Below are 12,717 nucleotides of genomic sequence, written 5' to 3'. Positions count from 1 at the left end.
CTCAGTCCACTCTGCGCGTAACTGGACAATATGCTTGGCGCCAAACCGTACGTGGACGCGGACAGTTCCAGAACGCGGACATGAGCAGAGCAACACAATAAACTAAACCAAGTCTTTAAAGTCGGGTACATTAGTAATATTCATGTTTTATTATGTCAAACAAAAATTTTTCGTTTTCTAAAACAATATTTTGAGATCTGGGCCCATATCCAAAAAGCGTCTCAGAGTAGAAAATGTGTCGTATAAGTGCTGAGAATAAAGCCATTTTAGTCCTACTCTTATGGGTATAAATTAAAGCTATGCATGAAGCCTCTTTATTCATAAGTGTCCCACCTAGTTGGCAGATATTTAGGACACCTCATGAGCTGTCCTAACCAGTTAAGAGGTACCAGCAGGTGTCTTGATAATAGAAACCTGCAGCGAGTCAGTGGTTCCTGTGCAACATGTAATTGCTTTGGAGCTGTCATTCAGGGCAGAGCCCCACCTGTTTAGCAGATGCTCTTACCCAGAGCGATTTACAGTAAGTGCATTCATCTTAAGATAGCTAGGTGAGACAAACAGATAATACAGTCAAATATACAGGATACGAACATTCAATTTCAGCTAAACAATGGATATATAGCGTTTTGCAATAAAAATAATAATAATGATATACATCTAAAATCTATTAATTAAACATCTGAGAACAGTAATATTGAAGGTACCCATAATCAACCATTTCTGATAAAAAAAACTCGTGAAAAATTGTGGAAATTTAGGAAATAAACTCTTAATAATTCTTAAACAAAATTGTCATCTCACCTCTTAGCTTTGGTGTCATGTTCCCCAGAGAGACTCATTTTAGAGGCAGGGCCCCCCTCCTCTCTCTCCCCGGAGAGACTCATTTTAGACCACTGACCCCTAAACAGAGATCCAACATGTTGGTTGTAGTTAACACAGTAATTCTTGAATGTGAATTGTTATCATTTATTAATTATCTCTTACAAAACATTTACTAACAGACATATCGAAACAGTCAGGTGATTTAATGCAATCACATGAATATGTAGTTTTGACATCTCTTCACCATGGCCATGTCACACACTTATTTGTATTCATTAAAAGTCGGCCATTTATTATTTTTGAATCTGTTCTTTTTTAATCGTATCTGAGAATGTAGACAGAAGGGCTAAAACAGGCTTGATTGATCGGGGAGGGGGGGGGGATCAGTGATCTATACAGAATTTTTTTTTGCAACAATTAAGTGATTTTATATTATTTAAAGCAGGCTAGGTTATAATGTATAACAGTTTTTTTGTTGTTGTGTAAAGCAGATCAAGGTCTATACCTCAGCAAGTGGCGACCCGTCATTCACGGCAGGTGGCCTTTCCTGTTTTGCATGTTATTTTGGCATTAATACGTGTCACATATCAGTTTGCAAAAAATACAAAAAAATTTATATATCATTAATATAGCGTTAATATAGCCGCAAACAAACATGGTCTCTTTTTTGTTTTCTTGAGTAAGGCAGCTCCAAAATGCAGGTGTTTCAGCCTAGCTCAGTGCTTTCTGTGGTGGTGGGGCAAGCCAGAAGAAAATACGGAGCACTGCGCCGTGATTGGCTCAGTGTTCTGTCACTCATGGGGACACTACGTCACTGCCAAGTCTAAGCTAGAAAATACAAGCCCCTTGGGTGCTGCCACAGAGTCACAGATAAAATGACGTCAAATCACATTATATCTACAGTAGCTTTGATTGGACTGATCATGTCAACATCATACTTTCAAAATCTTAGCTAGCAGTCATCATCATGAATCAAAGCGACAATCTACAGGCAAATCCTTTTTACTCCTTGTCATATGAAGAGAAATAATGAAGAGAAATGATAGGACAGCTGTTGGGACTCTGCTGTTGGGACTCTGCTGTTGGGACTCTGCTGTTGGGACTCTGCTGTTGGGACTCTGCTGTTGGGACTCTGCTGTTGGGACTCTGCTGTTGGGACTCTGCTGTTGGGACACTGCTGTTGGGACTCTGCTGTTGGGACTCTCTGTGATCATAGCTCAAACCTACTCTGACTATTGAATGTCTGACGTCGACCTAACCTTATAATAGTTTGTAGTTTAGCCTAGACCTACGAGAGTCTGCCCGTCTTTCCTACTTATCAACACATTTATCCTACTTCTAATGTTACAGAGAAATACGTGCCACAGTTTCAACAGCCATTGTGTAACTGCGTAGGCTACACACTTACTTTCACGTTCATATGTGGAAATCACATAACTTCTTACAGTCGCTGGTGCAGCCGCCTGTTCTCTTGCAGATGAAGTAGCTTTTATAGGCAACTCATTCAACCAGCCTAAACAACAGTAAATAAAAGATGTCAAATGGTCAAAAGTCAATCCTGATATAGCCATGTACATCAAAGAGAGGTGTATTGCTACAGATGTAGGATCTTAATTTTAGCCAGTTTGCTACAGCAGGAACATAATCCTGCAGCAACAGGACATTTTAATTATTATGTGGATTATAATTAATGAACAATTCTTTTAACACAAAAGTGGAATTGATCATCTTCAGAAACCTTTTTTAAAGCTTAAATACACTCAAATACACTACAAGTTTTAGTTCTCCTGCAACAGGGTGATCAAATTAAGATCCTACATCTGTACAGAGATGATGTTTTTATCTAAATAAGGCAGTTTGAGTTATTAGCAATAACGTTGCAACTGTTAGCTGCTGTAAACCTATGTGATTGGATGTTATAGACCCATCTGAACAGTTTCTTTCCCCATGCTGTGTTCCTGACCAACCGACCATCTGGCCCAGTGAGACTAAAGGACTATACACTCTATGCTGCACACCACATCAAGCCATCTCTGAACTGTACACTACCATCTGGCCCATAGAGACTAAAGGACTATACACTCTATGCTGCACACCACATCAAGCCATCTCTGAATTGTACACTAAATAACTGAACTATACGGCATTAGCACTCTGTTCATCTCTCTTAGATATATTTATACTGGTACTGTACATGTGGACATCCACTGTATACCAACTGTATTCCCACTGTACTGTATATCTGTATACCAACTGTATTCCCACTGTACTGTATATCTGTATATCAACTGTATTCCCACTGTACTGTATATCTGTATACCAACTGTATACCCACTTTACTGTATATCTGTATATCCACTGTATTCCCACTGTACTGTATATCTGTATACCAACTGTATTCCCACTGTACTGTATATCTGTATATCAACTGTATTCCCACTGTACTGTATATCTGTATATCCACTGTTCATTATCTTATAGCTCTATGCTCACTCTTCCTAGTTGTGCATAATGTTGTACAGACATTTGTGTAAACTCATCTGTCTGTATTCTGTCTCTAAATGTTGTCTGTCACTATCACCATGTAGAATTATGTGTACAGATGTAAGATTTAATTTGAACACCCCCCCACCCCCCAACCCCCCACCCCCCCACCCCCCACTGCAGAATAACTTTCCCGCAATGCAGGAAATGTAAAACTTGTAGTGTAATTTAGGTTTTAAAAGGCTTTTGAAGTTTGTAATTTCCACTTACAAATTCCAGACTTGAGTTTCGCTTAATAAAAATGTATCAACCGGTACAAAAATGTCCATTAATTATAATTCACATAATAATTCACATTTTCTGATGCTGCAGGAATATTTTCCTGCTGTAGCAAACTGGCTCAAATTAAGATCCTACATATGTATGTGCAAATGTACTTGGCAAATAAAGGTGATTCTGATTCTGCAAAGGTTGAGTCTCTAGATTCCCTTGCTGCTCTGGTGAAATAATTAAATGGTTGTCATAGTGATTTAAACTGGGCCTGGTTATCTCCCAACTTTGAGACCATGCCATTTGTTACATTTCACCCAATTGATAAAGGAAGCTAGAAGGCTGAAACCAGAAGACAACTCTAAATGAACACTAACTGATATTATCCTAAAATCCTTTCACTCATATTGTTGTGTCTCTTTGTTCAACGGACGTCGGGTAGCCTGTGATATTAATATTGTAGAAAACAGTGGGGCAGGGCAGTGAAGCCAGGTCGCTGGCGAAAAAGGCAAACACCCTAAGCATCGCAGCAATATGGTTAAACCTAATTATAACCTGTCTATAGGGTTAAACCTAATTATAACCTGTCTATAGGGTTAAACCTAATTATAACCTGTCTATAGGGTTAAACCTAATTATAACCTGTCTATAGGGTGAAACCTAATTATAACCTGTCTATAGGGTTAAACCTAATTATATATAACCTGTCTATAGGGTTAAACCTAATTATAACCTGTCTATAGGGTTAAACCTAATTATAACCTGTCTATAGGGTTAAACCTAATTATAACCTGTCTATAGGGTTAAACCTAATTATAACCTGTCTATAGGGTTAAACCTAATTATACATTCCCACATGGTGGGAATTGGAATGTGGCTCACACTGCCCCTCCGACCAGGAAGTCGACTACTCACACGTCCGAGCCGTGCGTTCTGATGGCCTCACAGCCGCCATTCCACTTCTGACACCAATGTAATTCTCTGGCAACAGCTCTGGTGGACATTCCTGCAGTCAGCATGCCAATGGCACGCTCCCTCAAAACCTGAGACATCTGTGGCATTGTGTTTTGTGACAAAACTGCACATTTTCAAGTGGCATTTTATTGTCTCCAGCACAAGGTGTACCTGTGTAATGATCATGCTGTTTAATCAGCTTCTTGATATTCCACCCCTGTCTGGTGGATGAATTATCTTGGCAACGGATAAATGCTCACTAACAGGGATGTTAACAAATGTGTGCACAAAATCGGAGAGAAATATGCTTTTTTGTGCGTATGGAACATTTCTGGGATATTTTATTTCAGCTCATGAAACATGGGACCAACACTTTACATGTTGCGTTTATACACTGCTCAAAAAAAATTAAGGGAACACTAAAATAACTCATCCTAGATCTGAATGAATGAAATAATCTTATAAAATACTTTTTTCTTTACATAGTTGAATGTGCTGACAACAAAATCACACAAAAAATATCAATGGAAATCAAATTTATCAACCCATGGAGGTCTGGATTTGGAGTCACCCTCAAAATTAAAGTGGAAAACCACACTACAGGCTGATCCAACTTTGATGTAATGTCCTAAAAACAAGTCAAAATGAGGCTCAGTAGTGTGTGTGGCCTCCACGTGCCTGTATGACCTCCCTACAACGCCTGGGCATGCTCCTGATGAGGTGGCGGATGGTCTCCTGAGGGATCTCCTCCCAGACCTGGACTAAAGCATTCGCCAACTGGACAGTCTGTGGTGCAACGTGGCGTTGGTGGATGGAGTGAGACATGATGTCCCAGATGTGCTCAATTGGATTCAGGTCTGGGGAACGGGCGGGCCAGTCCATAGCACTAATGCCTTCCTCTTGCAGGAACTGCTGACACACTCCAGCCACATGAGGTCTAGCATTGTCTTGCATTAGGAGGAACCCAGGGCCGACCACACCAGCATATGGTCTCACAAGGGGTCTGAGGATCTCATCTCGGTACCTAATGGCAGTCAGGCTACCTCTGGCGAGCACATGGAGGGCTGTGCGGCCCCCCAAAGAAATGCCACCCCACACCATGACTGACTCACCGCCAAACCGGTCATGCTGGAGGATGTTGCAGGCAGCAGAACATTCTCCACAGCGTCTCCAGACTCTGTCACGTCTGTCACATGTGCTCAGTGTGAACCTGCTTAAATCAGAGAAGAGCACAGGGCGCCAGTGGCGAATTTGCCAATCTTGGTGTTCTCTGGCAAATGCCAAACGTCCTGCACGGTGTTGGGCTGTAAGCACAACCCCCACCTGTGGACGTCGGGCCCTCATACCACCCTCATGGAGTCTGTTTCTGACCGTTTGAGCAGACACATGCACATTTGTGGCCTGCTGGAGGTCATTTTGCAGGGCTCTGGCAGTGCTCCTCCTGCTCCTCCTTGCACAAAGGCAGAGGAAGCCGTCCTGCTGCTGGGTTGTTGCCCTCCTACGGCCTCCTCCACGTCTCCTGATGTACTGGCCTGTCTCCTGGTAGCGCCTCCATGCTCTGGACACTACGCTGACAGACACAGCAAACCTTCTTGCCACAGCTCGCATTGATGTGCCATCCTGGATGAGCTGCACTACCTGAGCCACTTGTGTGGGTTGTAGACTCCGTCTCATGCCAGCATTCAAAAGTGACCAAAACATCAGCCAGGAAGCATAGGAACTGAGAAGTGGTCTGTGGTCACCACCTGCAAAACCAGTCCTTTATTGGGGGTGTCTTGCTAATTGCCTATAATTTCCACCTGTTGTCTATTCCATTTGCAGAACAACATGTGAAATGTATTGTCAATCAGTGTTGCTTCCTAAGTGGACAGTTTGATTTCACAGAAGTGTGATTGACTTGGAGTTACATTGTGTTGTTTAAGTGTTCCCTTTATTTTTTTGAGCAGTGTATTTTTGTTCAGTATAGATAAAAACACAAAGCTTCCAGCAGAAGTCAGTGCTCTTCTGACAGCTGTCAGATGGTAGTGTGATGTCCGAAGCTTCGACAGTCATCATCACGTAGTATTGTTACTTTGATACAAGCATTGATACGTTGTGTCGAATCAGTAGTGCTTTGAAAACTGCAACGGCGCATCAGACCTCCGGTATTAATCATCCAATCCCTAGTGTTCACTGAATGTTGACTAGCAACAAGAAAGTGGTACCTAAAAGACTCCCACCATGAGTGCCCATTGAAGTGGCTCCAGACGAGGACATCTGAAATAAAAACCCTCGAACTTACAATATGGAGTAAAAAAAACAAGTGGAGCAAACCAAACCAAACCAGACCAAACCAGACCAAACCAAACCAGACTAAACCAAACCAAACCAGACCAGACCAAACCAAACCAGACCAAACCAAACCAGACCAAACCAGACCAAACCAAACCCTGGTAGATACAAGACAGAAAGACTTTGTTCATCAACTTAAAGAAGCAGAGCTACAAAGAGGTGCCAGTCTTCTAACATCTCTAAGGCCAATCAGAACACTGGACCAGCTGCTCTTCAATATCACATAACAGATGGAACCCTTCTGACTAAAGAGATGACAAGCAGAACACTGGACCAGCTGCTCTTCAATATCACATAACAGATGGAACCCTTCTGACTAAAGAGATGACAAGCAGAACACTGGACCAGCTGCTCTTCAATATCACATAACAGATGGAAACCTTCTGACTAAAGAGATGACAAGCCAGCACAGGCATAAGCATACTGTCTATTGAGGTGGCGCCAAGAGGTGCGGCCAACGTGCTAACGTCCAACCTCAAAATATAAATGGAAATACCAAAGCCTGTAACAACATGTAGTCGTGAATGATATTTTTCACCTCATCTTCCTGTTACTGTTTGTTAAGGTAGTTATAGACAGTGCAGCAACACAAGGCCACATTCCTCTCAGCCCTTCCACTCGCTGCAATGGGAATTGTAACCTGACTCACACTGTCCCCTATAAAAGCAAGTCCCGTGCTTCGACTACTCAGACCCCTCACACGTCTGGACCATCAATTCTGATGGCCTCACAGACACCATACCACTTCTGACACCAATGTAGCGAACAGCGGGGCAGGGAAGCGAACCCAGGTTGCACTTGTAAAAAGGCAAACAACCTACGCATCGCGCCACTGGCGCCAATTGGGTTACTTGGTTGGAATTGTGACGTGGTTCATTTAGCGAGGCTCACTACACTATAGTGGAACTATGATACAATTACAGTTATCATATGAAATGTTAAATGTAGAACTATAATATATGAATATATTGAATTTGACTTGCCCATGTTCAGTTAGCTCCATGTTGTATGATTAAACTGACACGTACCTGTCTCAGTAGAAGTAGACTGTTAGGTCTGAGTGTTTTACTTCCATTCAGTACTAAAATTACACCAGACATTTAATTTCTCTACACACTTTACAATCATTCCTGGCAGGATTCTCACCTTGTAGCTTGAATTCACAACCAGAACATGTCAAGTCATTGAGATATCTACTGTTGTGCTGAGAGAGCACCTTCCTGTTGACTAGCGCTCTGTGTATTCTTATGGGTGAAGTCTGATCTGGAATGTGAAGCTAACTGAAATCTAGATAAGCTTTGAAAAAACAGTATATCTAGCTTGCACCCTCAGGCTACATACAGGTTTCAGCATGAGGCAGGCATCAACAGCCGAGTTTTAGGCTACAACCTGGGTCGTATTCATTAGGTTACTCCGCAGCCAACAGTTTTAAAATGTTGCATAAACAGTTTACTCCAAACGCTGTACAACGTGACCTAAACGGTTTCTGTTGCCAAACGTTTCGCTACGGTGGGCATTACAACCTGTGAACACACACAACCTGTTTTGAGGAAGTGTAAGTTGTTGTTAGTCTTTCCACAGTATTTATTTGTCTCTCTTTCACACAAAATACCTTCCTGGGTGAAAATAGTTAACAGTAGATTAGAAAGAGAAAATGTTGTTGCTTGTTGTGTTTTAAGCCTGTTTTGAGAAGACAAGTCTATAGACCTATGATACAGTACACTCTTAGAAAAAAGAGTTCCAAAAGGGTCCTCTGGCTGTCCCCATAGGAGAACGCTTTTGGGTTCCAGGTAGAACCCTTCTGGCTTCCATGTAGAACCCTCTCTGGAAAGGATTCTTCATGGAACTCAAAAGGGTTCTACCTAGGACCAAAAATGGTTCTACAAAGGGTTATCCTATGGGGACAGCCAAAGAACCCTTTTAGATTCTAGATAGTGTAGGAGCGATCACCCTGGGGCACACAGATGGAAACAGAACTAATTCACCCCACGCATCTAATTTATATTGAAAACATGTTAAGGAGAGTAGGCCTATTATAACACTATAACAATATAATCAACTATATTAATATACATAACAATATCATCAACTATATGAATACACATAACAATATCATCAACTATATTAATACACATAACAATATCATCAACTATATTAATACACATAACAATATCGTCAACTATATTAATACACATAACAATATCATCAACTATATTAATACACATAACAATATCATCAACTATATGAATACACATAACAATATCATCAACTATATTAATACACATAACAATATCATCAACTATATTAATATCATAACAATATCATCAACTATATGAATACACATAACAATATCGTCAACTATATTAATACACATAACAATATCATCAACTATATTAATACACATAACAATATCATCAACTATATTAATATCATAACAATATCATCAACTATATTAATACACATAACAATATCATCAACTATATGAATACACATAACAATATCATCAACTATATGAATACACATAACAATATCATCAACTATATTAATACACATAACAATATCATCAACTATATTATTACACAAAACAATATCATCAACTATATTAATACACATAACAATATCATCAACTATATTAATACACATAACAATATCATCAACTATATGAATACACATAACAATATCATCAACTATATTAATACACATAACAATATCATCAACTATATGAATACACATAACAATATCATCAACTATATTAATACACATAACAATATCATCAACTATATTAATACACATAACAATATCATCAACTATATTAATACACATAACAATATCATAAACGACATTAATACACATAACAATATCATCAACTATATTAATACACATAACAATATCATCAACTATATTAATACACATAACAATATCATCAACTATATTAATACACATAACAATATCATCAACTATATTAATACACATAACAATATCATCAACTATATTAATACATATAACAATATCATCAACTATATGAATACACATAACAATATCATCAACTATATTAATACACATAACAATATCATCAACTATATTAATACACATAACAATATCATCAACTATATTAATACACATAACAATATCATCAACTATATTAATACATATAACAATATCATCAACTATATGAATACACATAACAATATCATCAACTATATTAATACACATAACAATATCATCAACTATATTAATACACATAACAATATCATCAACTATATTACTACACATAACAATATCATAAACGACATTAATACACATAACAATATCATCAACTATATTAATACACATAACAATATCATCAACTATATTAATACACATAACAATATCATCAACTATATTAATACACATAACAATATCATCAACTATATTAATACACATAACAATATCATCAACTATATGAATACACATAACAATATCATCAACTATATTAATACACATAACAATATCATCAACTATATTAATACACATAACAATATCATCAACTATATGAATACACATAACAATATCATCAACTATATTAATACACATAACAATATAATCAACTATATTAATACACATAACAATATCATCAACTATATTAATACACATAACAATCGTCGTCTTACCTTGTATCTCTCTCTGAACAGAAGCAGAGTCTCTCTCTCTCTCTCTCTCTCTCTCTCTCTCTCTCTCTCTCTCTCTCTCTCTCTCTCTCTCTCTCTCTCTCTCTCTCTCTCTCTCTCTCTCTCTCTCTCGCTCTCGCTCTCGCTCCACACACACACGTGCAGATACACACACAGCCAACCAATGCAACAAATAACTAATTGACTAAATAAAACAGACATGTACAGAAACATTTCCATGACCCATAAGTTCCAAGAAATATTATATTTCAGTACTAACTAATTAATTTGAGTCATTAGAATGTATGTAAGAGACATGATTGTGTGAAATCTATGTCAATGTAGAGCAGCATAAAGTAAAAGAACAGATAGATTGCAGTGATGAGTGACATACACCTCCAGGTAACTGCCAAAATAAAGGAGACACCAACATAGTGTCTTAACAGGGCGTTTTGCCTCCAGGAGCTGCCAAAATAAAGGAGACACCAACATAGTGTCTTAACAGGGCGTTTTGCCTCCAGGAGCTGCCAAAATAAAGGAAACACCAACATAGTGTCTTAACAGGGCGTTTTGCCTCCAGGAGCTGCCAAAATAAAGGAGACACCAACATAGTGTCTTAACAGGGCGTTTGCCTCCAGGAGCTGCCAAAATAAAGGAGACACCAACATAGTGTCTTAACAGGGCGTTTTGCCTCCAGGAGCTGCCAAAATAAAGGAGACACCAACATAGTGTCTTAACAGGGCGTTTTGCCTCCAGGAGCTGCCAAAATAAAGGAAACACCAACATAGTGTCTTAACAGGGCGTTTTGCCTCCAGGAGCTGCCAAAATAAAGGAGACACCAACATAGTGTCTTAACAGGGCGTTTTGCCTCCAGGAGCCGCCAAAATAAAGGAAACACCAACATAGTGTCTTAACAGGGCGTTTTGCCTCCAGGAGCTGCCAAAATAAAGGAGACACCAACATAGTGTCTTAACAGGGCGTGTTGCCTCCAGGAGCTGCCAAAATAAAGGAAACACCAACATAGTGTCTTAACAGGGAGTTTTGCCTCCAGGTAACTGGCAAAATAAAGGAGACACCAACATAGTGTCTTAACAGGGCGTGTTGCCTCCAGGAGCTGCCAAAATAAAGGAAACACCAACATAGTGTCTTAACAGGGAGTTTTGCCTCCAGGAGCTGCCAAAATAAAGGAAACACCAACATAGTGTCTTAACAGGGAGTTTTGCCTCCAGGTAACTGGCAAAATAAAGGAGACACCAACATAGTGTCTTAACAGGGCGTGTTGCCTCCAGGAGCTGCCAAAATAAAGGAAACACCAACATAGTGTCTTAACAGGGAGTTTTGCCTCCAGGAGCTGCCAAAATAAAGGAAACACCAACATAGTGTCTTAACAGGGCGTTTTGTCTCCAGGTAACTGCCAAAATAAAGGAAACACCAACATAGTATCTTAACAGGGCGTTTTGCCTCCAGGAGCCGCCAGAACAATACTCCTTGGTGTAGATGTGTCTTGGCATACATTCTACAAGTCCTCTCTCCCCAGGGGTAGCAGCTCCTCTACATATTTACATTTTAGTCATTTAGCAGACATTCTTATCCAGAGCGACTTATAGTTAGTGAATGCAAACATTATTTTTTTATTTTTCATACTGGCCCCCCGTGGGAATCGAACCCACAACCCTGGCGTTGCAAACGCCATGTTCTACCAACTGAGCTACATCCCTGCCGGCCATTCCCTCCCCTACCCTGGACGACGCTGGGCCAATTGTGCGCTGGCCCATGGGTCTCCCGGTCGTGGCCGGCTACGACAGAGCCTCTGTCTCCCCAGGGGTAGCAGCTCCTCTCTCCCCAGGGGTAACAGCTCCTCTCTCCCCAGGGGTATCAGCTCCTCTCTCCCCAGGGGTAACAGCTCCTCTCTCCCCAGGGGTAACAGCTCCTCTCTCCCCAGGGGTAGCAGCTCCTCTCTCCCCAGGGGTAGCAACTCCTCTCTCCCCAGGGGTAGCAACTCCTCTCTCCCCTGGGGTAGAAGTTCCTCTCTCCCAGAGGTAGCAGTAGTGGTAGTCGGTGGTGGTGGTTGTAGCTGTGACTGGAGTGAGGCATGTCCAGGGGCTTTTCTAGGATTTGAAGACAAAGCCAGTATGGGGGTGCAGGAATTTGATGCACTTTGAGATGAACATTGAGAGATTAGAACATTGAGAGATATTTTTCAGGTAAC

The sequence above is a fragment of the Coregonus clupeaformis genome, unplaced genomic scaffold (assembly GCF_020615455.1).
Source record: "Coregonus clupeaformis isolate EN_2021a unplaced genomic scaffold, ASM2061545v1 scaf1770, whole genome shotgun sequence".
NCBI lineage: Eukaryota > Metazoa > Chordata > Actinopteri > Salmoniformes > Salmonidae > Coregonus > Coregonus clupeaformis.
The sequence above is the reverse complement of the archived record's forward strand: the minus strand, read 5'-3'. Positions refer to the sequence as shown.